The sequence below is a fragment of the Adiantum capillus-veneris genome, chromosome 17 (assembly GCF_014529385.1).
Source record: "Adiantum capillus-veneris isolate H3 chromosome 17, ASM1452938v2, whole genome shotgun sequence".
In the NCBI taxonomy this organism is placed as follows: Eukaryota; Viridiplantae; Streptophyta; class Polypodiopsida; order Polypodiales; family Pteridaceae; genus Adiantum; species Adiantum capillus-veneris.
This window is the reverse complement of record NC_140947.1, coordinates 117211002-117224948: the sequence shown is the minus strand read 5'-3', so window position 1 is coordinate 117224948 and position 13947 is coordinate 117211002. Positions and strand designations below refer to the sequence as shown.

Below are 13947 nucleotides of genomic sequence, written 5' to 3'. Positions count from 1 at the left end.
TGAGAAAGTAATGTATAAATCTCATGCTCCACCTTATGCGGGGCATATACGGATTCAGTCTACCTTAAAGGAATTGAAACATATTTCTATTGGCCTACCATGAAAGTGAACATACAAGAGTATGTTTCTAAATGTGCGGTATGCCAAAAGACAAAATTTGATAGAGGGAAGCAACTTGGATTGCTTCAACCCTTGCCAATCCCTAATTCACCATGGGAGAGCATATCCATGGATTTTATCTTTGGATTGCCTAAGTCTATCCATGGGAATACGGGAATATGGACGATAGTAGACAGGTTTAGTAAACAAGTTCATTTTATACCTATCAAAAAGACTATCAAAGCCCATCAAATGGCAACCCTCTTCATTTCACAAATTTTCAAGTACCATGGCTTGCCAATGTCCATAGTGTCGGATAGAGATCCTAGAATGACCATTAATTTCTGGAAGGGTCTCTTTGAGAATTTAGGGACAAGACTAAACTTCTCTTCGGCCTATCATCCCCAAACGGATGGCCAAAGTGAAATAGCTAACCTAACAATTCTCGATCTACTAAAAGCCTATGTAACGGAAGTAGATCAAAGATCCCAATGGGATAAGTACTTACCCTTAGTGGAGTATGCTTACAATAACACTGTACATACTTCCATGGGAAAAGCACCTTTCGAGGTAATTAAGGGAAGATAAAAAAGTCCCTTGCTACTTAAGGTACATGGGAAGATCTTCGCTGCAGATGAGTATAGCCGCCACCTACAAGAATCTTTTCAAAAGATTAAGGATGCTATCTCTATCTCACAACAAAGGCAAAAGGCTGTTGCTGACAAGCAGAGAAGAGCCCAAGCCTTTAAAGAAAATGATTGGGTCTTGTTAAAGTTTCCCAAGGCTCGATTAAGGCACACGACGGGCAAGAATCCTACGGGACACCAAAAGTACTATGCTAAACTAGCAAAATGGTACTATGGTCCCTTCCATATTCTTAGGCCAATCAATGAGATGGCCTATCAACTCATGTTGCCCAATCATTGGCTCATACACAATGCTTTCCATGTGAGCGTATTAAAGCCTTACAAAGGAGATCCACCTCAAGAACCAACTATTGAAGACCCATCGAAGATCGAGGACCAAGAGGAGGTGCTGCACACCCGAGTCCATTCTCCGACATGAAGACAAGGTACTAAGAGGTGGTAAGACTATCCGACAATATCTTATTAAGTTTAAGAATTATCCTTTTGAAGATGCTAGATGGATGCAAGGCATACAATTAAAGGATAACCTAATTCTTGTCAATGCTTACAATGCTTCCCAAGAGTAAGCAAATGTACAAAATGTTAAAAATGAACAAAGTTTTTGTTTTATAAGACTCTCTTTTTCTTTATTGTGCACAAAAATGAAGTAGTATGCATGCTTAGATCAAGTTTGCGGAGACGACGTCTCCCAAACACCAAGTAGAGCTTGTCACTCTACTATGGAAGATTGATAGGACTAATGTGGAGGCATGCTTGCAGCAGCCTCAGGCTCTCAAGCACCAAATGGACTAGTCATCCATTGTGGAATGATGGAATAGGGTAACATAGGGATCCTCTACCCGCTAAGAAAAGGACTCATGAATATGCTTTATCTTCTCTACACCATAGTCGAGGACGACTATGATTTCAAGAGAGAGGTAATGTCATAATAATCAATATCTAATTCTCCTAAATGGTTTTCTCATGTTAAACTGATCATTTAATATGGGGAAGTGCAAGGGGAGAAAAAGCTAGAATATTGGTTAAGCTAGTAGACCGGCCATAGTAGGGATCCAAAGGAGGGAAAATAGGGATCCAAAGGGGGGGCCATCTGCAAAAGAGCCATGTGCAACAATGGGCTAAAAAGACCCTAAGGTTCAGCCCATTAAGACTTCCAAAATGCTAAGGTTCCAAAATTCAAAGGTTGTGTCCAAAGGTCAACCATGGGGGAATTGGATGCTTTGTGTGTGTCAAAAAAAGTCTTTACGAATCCCTACTTAGGAGGGGGCGAGCCTTGCTTGTAGGGGATGAGAGAGAAAGCCACACACACACACACAAGCTCCCTTTACACAAAGGGAATGAGGGACACATGTCAGCTCCCTAGGCCAGATGCCCACAAGGTGTACCCAATTCCTATTGGATGGCCTTGGAGGTGGACCAATGAGAATTAGGCTAGAGTAAATCTAATTAATTTAACCACAATGAGTTTCATTGGAATCAGGTTTGCACATTTTAGGGTCATAACCATGCTTCTTAAACTCCATCCATGTGGCCCCATGTGCAGTCTGAATCTCCTCCACTCATGCCTACAACTTTGGAACCCCAATAATGGTAAATTTTTCCATTGCGGCTTGTTCATCCACCCCTTATCTTCCATAGCTTGCTCATACACTTTTCAAAACTTGGACATGTACTAGCCTTCAAACCACCCCAATTTATATGTTGCAACTTGCTTAGCTTCTCGAATTTTGGCCTCCATCTCTCTATTTGTACTTCGATTCATTATCTGCTGATGCTGCAAATGTTGTTGGTGCATCATCACAACAAAGGGTTGCAGGGAAACACACATAGCTTGGAGAAGATGAAGGAAGCTCAAGGCACACAACAAAGAGTGTATTAATTAGTGTGCAATGAAAAGATGAGATAGCCCTAGAGTGATGGCCTATATACAATGCACAGGGAAAAAGCCTCCTAGTGAGGAAAAAAAATGCCCCCGTGGTCCTAAGTGTGTTCACACACATCACTACCACATGTATATGGTAACAAATCCCCCCTGGGAGTGATGCGATGAACGAGAGCTGGCACATAGAGTATAGGGAAGTGCCATGCCCTGAGGACATGACCAGTCCATAAAGGGGAGTAAGCCCAAAGATTTGCGAAAAGCTTCAAACTTCTCATGAGACAATGCCTTTGTGAAAAGATCTCAAGGTTGTCCTGTGTTGGCACATAAGCCAAGTTGATCTCTCCTACTAAGAGTCTCTCCCTGACATAGTGATAATGCACCTCAATGTGCTTTGTGCAAGCATAAAAAATTGTGTTCCTCGCAACTGCCAATGTGCTCTGACTGTCAGTGTAGATGATGTTGGCAGCAATGTCCTTTCCAACACCCAAATCATCCATAAGGTGTTTGAGCCATACACACTAAACCATAGCTGTGAAAACTGCCCTATACTCAGCCTCACAACTGGAAGTGGCCACATTAGTTTTCTTCTTGCTCAACCATGATATACATGAGGTGTCGAGCATGAAACAAAAACCACTCGTGGACAGTTGCGTGTCATAACAACCAGATCAATTTGAGTGCGAAAAAGAACGTAAATCTGGTGGCAATGATCCCCCCTTGGGATAAAACAACCCAAGATGTGAAGTGCCACTCAAATAGCAAAAGATCCGCTTGATAGCCTGCCAATGTTTAGACCATGGTAAGCACTGTCAAGCACTGTGACAAAAGCCTTGTTTGACCAAATGAGTGTCAGCTTTCTCATATCAAGTAGGAGGAGATTGATTCAACATACAAAGCTTTCTTACATTTGCACACTTTAACCTCTTGTTCTTTCTTGAAAAAACCGCGAGGCTGCATTACATAAACTTCCTCAAATATGTCACCATTCAAGAAAGCAATAACAATGTCTGATTGATGTACATCCCAACCAAAATGAGTTGCCAATGCACATAGAAAACACACAGTAGTCATGCAATAAGTGGGAGCAAAAGTCTCTTTATAATCTATACCTTTTTGATGTGCATAACCCTTTGCAACAAGTCGAGCCTTATAGCAATCAATCTCACCATCCGGCTTGCGTTTCAACTTGTAAACCCACTTTGTACCAATGGGCTTTTTGCCAAGAGGAAAATCACATAAAGTCTATGTGTCATTTTTTTATTGCATGGCAACCATCCAATTTTTTGAATTTTGTGCTTCATCAAAAGATAGAGGTTCCTCAACATCACATAAGCTAGAAACAGCCAAAGCATAACAATCTGATAAAGCCAAAGAGTATGACTAGAAAAAGGTGCATCCAATTTATTATCATGCAAAGTATGCACCATCCATTTTGGCATCCCTCTAGCCTGTGCTCATTCTTAGCCCTTTCCTCATCAAGTACATCATATACATCTGCATCAAAAATTGGTTGATTGGTAACATTTTCAAAAAACCCCATAGGCTGTACATTTGCCTCATTTGAATTTACATTCAAACTTCCACCACTGAAAAGAGGCAACAAAATCTCATAAATATCCTGTGAGCTAACATTACTATCTCAAGTACATGACAACAAGGGTTGAACAAAATCTTCCACAAACACAACATCCTGTGAGACCAAGATACGCTTTGTTTGTGGATGGTATACCTTGTAACCTTTGCTTTCAACACTATAACAAAAAAAAATGCGTTTGATAGTCTTATCATCCAATCTTTTGCGTTGGATTTGTGGGACCAAAGCATAAGCCAAACATCCAATTTTTTGCGTTGTGTTTGTGGCACCAAAGCATAAGCCAAACAGTAAAAAACACACATGTGCTCAATAGAAGGATTTCTATCATGCCATGCTTCATAATGAGTCAAAGACTGCAAAGCTTTAGGACACCTGGTAAGTACACAAGTGGCACACATGATAGCCTCAAGCCAAAACAAATGTGGAAAAGCTTGACTTTTGACCATACATCGTGCCATTTTCATAAGCCACCTATTTTTCCTTTTAGCAACATCATTTTTCTGAGGTGTATATGAAACTTTACATTGGTGTTTCATCCCACGACTAGCCAAAACTGCATTATATTCATGAGACGTATCTCCCCCCCTCGATCAGAACGGAGGGTGCCCATAATACATTTCAAGACGTTTTCAGTCGTAGCTAGAAATTGCTCAAAGCACATAAACACTTCGGACTTTACTTTAAGCGGATACACCCATGCATGCCTGGAGTAATCATCAATAAAAGTCACGAAATACAGGTAATTGCCCAAGGATGGAGTTTGCATGGGCCCACAAACATCGCTATGCAAAATATGCAACCTGCATGTAGCCCTTACTTAACCATCCTTTGGAAATTTTGAACGTTGCAGGCGAAGTCATTTCTGACAGTTCCCTTTTGCAAACTGTTCTTGATGCCTTGCAAAATTCTTACCAGACTTTTGCTAGTACTTAGAGACTTATGACCCAATGAAAGCCTGAAATTGTCAAGTTTGATGCATTATGCATATTGCTATTGCAAGAGTCATTTTCCAAAACAACAGGGCTAAACAACGTGCAGTTGAGGCTTTTATTGTTGCTCAAGGAAAGGTGGTAACATCAATGTAGCCACTTCTCATGGTTCTTCTGCGAGTGGTAAATCACCTGTTTCTAATGCTTCTACTAGCAACACTACTTGGGAATTGTGGTGAAAAAGGAAAAAAGAAGATGCATTGTCATTATTGTAAAGCTAATGATCACTTGATCAAGCAATGTCCAAAGTTGAAGGTAAAAGAGGCTAAGAAGAAAGAGGCTGATTTCATTACAAGTGCAACTATTGTTGAGTCTTTTGTAAAAGGAGATTATGATGCTAATGTTGATGCAGAATGGGCTTTTAGTGTAGAGTGCACTTATGATCCTTCTATCCATGATGCATGTATGTCTGTTGTTGCAGATGCTCATGTGTGGTACTTTGACAGTGGTGCTACAAAGCACATTACCTCTCATCGTGACTTGTTTATCTCTCTCGAGGGTGTCCCTCATGGGAATTCGGTCACTTGTGCCAAAAATGCCTCTTATCCGGTCAAGGGAGCTGGAAAGATTGTGCTGAGCAGTTCTTTCACACTTGTTGATGCAATTTATGTACCTCGGATGAAGAAGAACCTTTTGTCTGTATCTGCACTTGCTAGACTTGGTCTTGTTGTGAAATTTGTGGATGACAAATGTATAATTCATGATCTCAGTTTTGGTGATGAGATTGATGCATCAGGCATTTTATGTCATGGGCTGTATAACCTCACTTTTTATGACAAATGCGGGTAGAATTTTGCAAATGCAGTTGTGGATTCCAAGGCTATTTCAAATGCAAAACTTTGGCATGCATGTTTTGGGCATCTGAATTTTGCTAATTTGTTGCGTTTGCAAAAGTTTTATATGGTTGCTTCTTTGTCACCTCTTGAAGCACCTGTGAAGCATGTTTGTGAAGGCTATACATCCTTGGTGTCCATTTTATCTTCCTCATGCATAATCTTTGATTCCAACTCTTTACGCAACAAAGCAATTTTTGCCTCATTACAACTTGCATAAAAACCACCCACAATATCCCAAGCCTGTTTTGCAGATTTAGCTGAACGAACGTGAGTAGTAATAGTGTGCTTCATAGATAATGCAATCAATGCATGAGCCTGTGCATCTCTTACATCCCAACAAGCTTGCTCAACTATAGGCAAAACAACTCTAATAGCAGCAATGCTGCCACCAAAAACTGCAACACCCTCAACTCCCCCTATATCCATAGAACCAAGATGTACATCAATGCCCTGCACAATATCCCAGACACCCTTTGACACAAGAACATGTGGAATCATGTAAACCCACATTGGGTAATTGTATCCATCCAATCTATCCGCAAGCAGTAAACATCTTGAATACATCTGTGTTGTTGTCAGCCATGGCGAATGCCTGCACCTGATGTGAAAACTGCCCAAAAAGAGGAGAAACAAAGTGGGACTAATGTGTGCTATATAGCACAACCCAAAGAAGGCTATAAGGGACCTGTTATGTAGACAACGACACTAGCAGAAATTTTGCACAAAATGACAAAATGGTATGCGCAACACTACTTGTAGTGAAAACGGAGGCCGAAATGAGCCCAAATGAAAAATCTAAGTAGAACAAGCTCTACGAGATTTCTCAAAGTATTTGTCAACCTACTGATTCTCACCGAAGCTCACTGAAATTGCAGAAAGTGAGCAGGTGTGTGTTGTCGATGCTGGTGACGAGGAAGCCCGGGAGGACACAACCTGCTATGATACCAATTGTTGGAAATAGGGTTACAGAGAAACGCAAACAGCTTGAGGAAGACGAAGGAAGCTTAAGGCACACAATAGAGAGTGTATTACTTAGTGTGCAATGAAAATATGAGATAACCCTAGAGTGATGGACGTATATACAATGCACGGGGAAAAAAACGTCCCAGTGAGGGAAAAAATGCCCCGGTGATCCTAAGTGTGTTCACACACATCACTACCACATGTATATGGTAACATACAATACCTATTGCATACACATATCTTGGCTTGTAGACATGGATAACTCCATCCACCCCAATCAAGTTCATGTCAGGTTCACCAAATTGTCAGAGTGCACTAAGTTCAAGGGGAGACTGGGAAGATAGCAAGCCTCTGGATGTGGATGGAGAGTGTCTTAGGGCTAAAACCAAGCATATAGGGTGTAGCTAAAGGTAATCAAGAGCTAATAACAAAATATTAATGTGGTTAGAGACTAATTGCAAGAGATGATAGATATTTAGTGAATAGATTATGATTAGTAGCAATAGGAAACAAAATTCAACACAAGATTTAGACTTGCAAACAACAGAAGCTTCCAATAATGATATCTAATAACCCTATGTACAACTTGATTGCATACGCCACTATGGTGTGCACCTCGATTTGAAATCCCCCAAACCAAAAATCCTCAACCCAAAACAATCGGTAGGCTAAGCTCTCTCGTAAGCAAGGCACTTGCAAAGCACAAATCCCATCATTTATAGCTCCCTTGTTTGTTAATCCCAAGATTTTGATGGAGAAAACCTTGAATCCTCAAGCCAGAGAGCAGAAGCAAGAAAAATCAAGCAAGATTTCTCTCCTACTTCCCTTATTTCTCCTTGTCGAGAGTTCTCCACCTTCAAAAGCACTATAAGTACACAAGAAGAAGAAGAAGTTCTTCTCTCCTTGCTTGTTCTGGATGATGAAATTTTTCCTTTACTTCCTTGCTCGTTGATCACATGAAGAACAAGAAGAATAAAACTTATTCCTCCTTCTTCCTTTGCTTGCTCCTAAATTGCCTAAAGTCTGCTCATAGCTCATCCTCTTCTTCCTCAAAATTGTTTCCCAAAAATGTCAAAAACTGCCTACACATGTCCTTTTTATAGCTTCTTTTGAAAATATCAAAAAGGAAAATATTTTCTTTTTGCTTGATTCACTATTTTTAGCCCTTCTCTTCTTCTAATTTCCCACCACTATGAATCCTCTTATTAGAGACTTCAAGGTGATCCCTCACAGGTTGTCACGATGTCGTGACAATCCTCGATGGGTGCCATTCTCCTTAGCCACATGTGCATAAAGGGAGCCTCCTTTATGTGCCCCCTACATGTGAAACCACCCTTAAACTAGCCACCTTGGAGCACCAACAGCTCTACCATATGAAACGCCGTTGCATGTGCTCACACAACACCCATCTTGTGGGTGGGGTGAGCTCTCCATAGGCGCTTCTTCCCCGTTGAGATTATTGTAGAGAAAGCCAAATAACACTTGCTAGTGCAACACCCACCATGGATGTGAGTGGGGTGAGCTCCCCATGGGAGCTTCTTCCCCTTTGAGTTTGTATTTCGCAAGAAAAGCTCCCCATGTGGGTTAAGTAAAGAGCCATGTGGTGATTTTCAAAGGCCTCCCCTTTTTATATTTCACAGTCACAAAAAAAACTCTTAAAATTTAATCCTTTTGTGCTTAATTGGCTACCATTTTCCCATTCTGAGCCAGATTAGGTCGTAATAAAACCAAGCAAACCCTTGATCCCAAGGCCCGCAACTCAAGCATAGAATTAGGCTTGCAAAATATCAAATCCATTCATCCTTGCAGGTATTTTCATCGTCTAATGAATCCAAGAATGCAAAAAACTTGTTCAATATTGGTTGAAATGAGCATAAGTTAATCAATTTGGGAATGATTGAAGGTGCTATAAAGCTCAACTAATCTCGATCTTGCTAAGATTCACATAAACACAGACTTCACAATGTAAATTGGTAAAAACCCACTTCTTCTAGTCAATCTAGCATGCATCCAACCCCTCTAAAAGCCTTAACTTAGTAAAATTGGCAATATCAGCCTTGTTTTGGGTCTGATGAGAGCTCAAAAACATTGATCATGACTGTATTGACGAAACCTTTCAAATTGGTTACATTTTCAGCAAGAAAAATTCCAACTTGTATTCAGCATACATACCATGCACCGCATCTCAATGGGTCAGTAAAAATGCATTCCATTAGCTTCAAATTTTTCCAACCCTTCTTGTAAAACCTCATTTGACGAATATTTTAACCAATCAATGGCATCATGGAACATCGGCATAAACCATAAACTAAGCATCACCCCAAAATACATTATGATCTAGACTTTTCACGCCGTGCCCAGAAAATGGCATGACATCCATCCCCATTGATAATGTACATCCTCCAACATGTGCCAACCTTAGAAATCATCCAAATTAACATTTTCATGAGAAAAACCATCTTCTTCATCCACATCCTGGTCTTCAAGCACATCCAACCTTACTTATTCAAATTGAATCTCTGCATCCTGCTTCTTGTACAATTTGGCATGCTTACTTGCAATTAAAACCTTCAGCTTCGTACCATCTAGTTCGCACAACCTGTAAGTAGCATTGGAAAAATCATTCTTGACCACATATGGGCTTAACCATTTTGTGCATAGCTATGTGCTAGTTTTCCACATATGGTTAACCACAGATGGGCCAAACCACCATTTAACCATCTTTGCATAGCTATGTACTAGTTCTAGCTTATGATAGCAATTTTCCAAACTGTTATCATAAGCTAGAATGCGATCCCCTTCATGAATAGCACTTGGCCTAGCATGTCCTTATTGTCAAGCACTCTTATTATTTAGACACGCATCTTTTAACTTTACCTTTGTTGCTTCAATATCTTTGCTTATCTTCTCTTGTTGATGAATCCTAAAAGCAAGCAATTTTTCTCTACTTAACCTCGCATACCAAAGCAATACACTCCATGTAGTTATTGCCTACTTTGTAGGCATAATAAGATTTTGTCCATACACAAACTTTGATGGCATAAACTCTATAATTGTACTGTGTGCAGTGCAATCCACCCATAAAGCATAAGGCAATAGCCGAGTCCATTCTTCAATTAGTCCTCTACATGCTTTAGCCAAAGCTTTGATAATGGAATGATGTCTCCTCTCACTCTTACCATTCGGTAAGGGCTATGTAAGGCCAAGGGAAAACCTAGGGGGGTCGAGGACCCATGCCAAGGGCTTGCTGCTAGGTGTGGATAGTGGATTCTACATATGGATGTCCAAGGGCCTTTATAAAGGGTGGTAGGATGGAGAATCCTCAAGGAAGTTTCTTGAGTCCTTAGATTGGTATCAAAGCTCAAGGGAGGGGGGGAGCTATGGAGGAGGGAAAAAGTAGACATAGAGGTTATGCATGGTTTCTCTCTCTCTCTCTCTCTCTCTCTCTCTCTCTCTCTCTCTCTCTCTCTCTCTCTCTCTCTCTCTTTACGATTTACGAGCAGCTTTGTGAGGTGGTCCTCCCCTGGGAAAAGGGTGACCCTGTGGGAGGGTGTTAGAATCTAGACTTGCCCTACACAAGCACGTCCGCGGCCTCATTCGCCCCACATATTTTCAACAACAGGTTTGCAACAGGTCATGGACTATTTGGGAGCAGGTCCACAGTAGGTCGTGGCGTGTTCAGGTCCGCAAGAATGGCATTTGTTTCCCCACAAGCAGGTTTGTAGGTGCTCGGCCTGCAGAAGGTCTTGCTTGACACAGCATCCGGATAACAATCCCCTGAGCCAATGCAAATGATGTTTGCATTTTTTGTTTTGTTGTTCTCTTCTCAAACCTGTCTGTGGTTCCTACAGGGTTTTTCTTAAGTTCTTCTTGGTGTATACCATCCCAAGCATAGGGATGAATACCCCAAAGACACCTACGAGAACACAACTGAGTTTTGTAGGGGTGCTGCTAGCAGCCCCTAGCAAACTCGATTGCATTACTCAGCTTCAAGCAACTCTTGATCGAGTCATGGAAGAGAATTTTGAGCTCAAAAATCGCCTTAGCAAGTTAGAAGAACGCTTCAATTCCATGGTTGACCTCGCCACCGACAAGGTAAAGGAGGTTGAGGCAAAGGTTAGCCAAGCTCACTCAGAAACCATCACTGAAGTGAAGACTTGTGTATCAAAGGAGCTTTGCAAATGAAGACTTCAAGAAGAGAATGCCCTTAAGGTCCACATTGGTGGGCTTCCCTCACCGTGGTGCACCATTGAAAACACCCTTGAAGAAGCAATTACCAAGCTCAATGACATTCTTCAACCACTCAACATCAAGCCAGAGGCCGTCGCTTGGATCAATGACACACATCGACATGTGTGTCCCGAGCATTGCGTCCTTACTTTCAAGGACAAAGACGAGCGATTGAAATTTCTATGTCAATCTCGTCTCCTCAAAGGAATAAAGCTTTGGATTACTGAGGAGTTGACAACGAATCAACTCAAAATTAAAAAAGGAGGAGTTCAAGAAGATGTTTGAAGCCCACAAACAAGGTAAATGGGTAGTCTACCGAGGCGGTAAAACTATCATTCAAGAATTTCGAACTCCAAAAGGGGCTCTCCCCTCAACTACTCCCCCTTAGGTTTCTGTTCCCTTTCTTTTATAGAGGGTTTTAATTCCTTTTTCTGGTGGAGCTTCGATCGGTTTGCGATGGCTACAGTGATCACAAGAAATGCCTCTTTTACACATGAAGACAATGTTGCACTTGCAAAAAAGAGAGCATGGCTGGTGCCAAATAGGAGCACCTCTGCACGTGAAACAAAAATCACCATTTCGACGGAGTTTGAAAATGCATTCACAACCACGCGCAAGCTTCTTCTTCTTTTTCTACGTTGCTTGCACGTTGCCGAGATATGGAAGCTTGGTTTTTCACACTTGTAAGCAAGATACATAAAGGGTGCCCTATTTTGAGCGCCCTCCCCTATCAAGGGTTGTATCCCATGTGAGCCGCAAGGAGAGTAGCAACCAAACATGACTTGACTCATGCCTGTGAGGAGATGATGCAAGGCATGCAGAAGGTTTTCCGTTTTTGAAATTACAGAACCCTTGAATCCATGCAAGGCATGGTGGTGGTCGTGGAGTGCCATAGACATGCAAGGCATGCCAACAAAAGGATCTACACCACACACCATGAAAAACATGCGAACAATAGGTATAGATTCTACAAGCTTCAATTTGGGTTGCGAATTAAAAAAGGCCCTCGATAGCAAAAAGTACATCTATTGGAAAGCAATAGATGTATTACTTGAACCAAGTAAATGTATCTGACACAGAATTTATTGATACTCTTCTTGATTGAAATGTTTTCAATTATTATCATGGAAAGGCAAGTTGACATGAGTACTTCATCAGGACACTTAGATGAACAAGGTCATTTAATGTGAGCAAGCTCTCCAACAAGGGTTTATAGCACCCAAGTTTTTATCAGCATAGCTCTCAAGGAGGGCAAATCTTGTACATCTCAAGGCGGATCGATAAGTACATTTGAATTAGCAATTTCACTTCTACATTTTTATGATTTGTACATAACTATCCAAAGTAAAGCATGACAAGGCTATGATGATGCAAAGGCAAGGCCTTTTGTTACCCTTTTCGAGAGGTGCCAAAGGTTTGGCATCATGACTCTACTGTTTAAGTAGAAGGCAAAGATATTACTCTACCTACCTCAGAATTTGGGGCTTCTATAATGTTCCTTAACCGACAAAAGTACCAAAGGTTAATGTACAAATTCAACTTCCAAAGTTGATCAATCATTATTAGACATGGTAGACTATGTTGGTCACCGTTAGCCGCTAGTTTCAACAATTTCCATGCAAAGTCTTACCAAGGGGTTTGACAATGTAGATTATAGCCAAGGGGTTTGGATTGCAAAGGCAACACCCAAGGTTACTAGTGCACTACTGCTTCATTCTTACTAATCTTTCAATTAGTGTTCCTAGGTCTTTGCAGGTGGGAAATTTGGGCATGTGCATTTGGCTACGGGTAAGTGAACACTATGTTCAACCTTCAAGTACGAATCTGATTTGGTTTTATTTCATTTAAGAATATGTTTTTGTTTATTTTCCCAAGTAGGACGTATAAGCTTCGATGTTTTCATCCATTTTGCTCTTCAGACACATGACAAGGTCATGTAGGAGCAAAGTATTTTGGGCCGTAGTGTCCAAATTATATTTTTGCATTATGCAGTTATGGACCTACATGTAGGGTTTGGTTTGGCACTGTTGTTAGTCACATGGTGTGAAACATGGTCTAGGAACTCATGGAGTTTGGTTTAGCCAGTGTGGAGTAATGTATATGAGGGTTCCTCTCGCTCACGTCTCTCTGGGACTAACACTGGCGCTTGGTTCCTAATGATGTGTCGTGAGAGAATCCCTAGGTGCTGGTCACATCTGTTTGTTAGACCATTTTGAGCACACAGTACAAATAACAATTTTAGTGTCAAAAAATTATCAGGTACTAAGTATATACTTGTGGAGGTTACAAGTATGGTAAAAAACATTGACGGATGGTTGTTTACATACATAGCAAGGCTATTTTTTGTTGCTGAAACTGTTTCATTGTTGGAACTTAGATGTGTTTGAGTTTTTACATTCTATTATGGTCCAACTTTTGTCGTAAGGCTTTTGCATACGTATCATGGAAATTCTTGTCATGAAAATGCAGGCTCAAATAAGTTTGTGTTGAATGCATGCATGCTAGGTGTTATGGGCCCTAGTGTTTAACACAATTTTGTTTGGAAAGGCATGAAAATTCATGGACATGATAGCTTGTGAAGCTTATTGCAACATAGGTGCAATATTTCTATGACATTTATTGTGGATCTATCAACTACCATACGAGTGGAGAACTCGGTATGGGTGTTTGTAGAATCAATGGTCTAAACTATGACAGTTTATTCCAA

The 13947-nt window shown here is 40.9% G+C and overlaps 1 pseudogene; it reads left to right on the top strand.

Moving 5' to 3' along the window:
* The first annotated feature begins 10907 nt into the window (after positions 1 to 10907).
* On the top strand, positions 10908 to 11628 carry LOC147437947 (uncharacterized; annotated as a pseudogene).
* The last annotated feature ends 2319 nt before the right edge of the window (positions 11629 to 13947 follow it).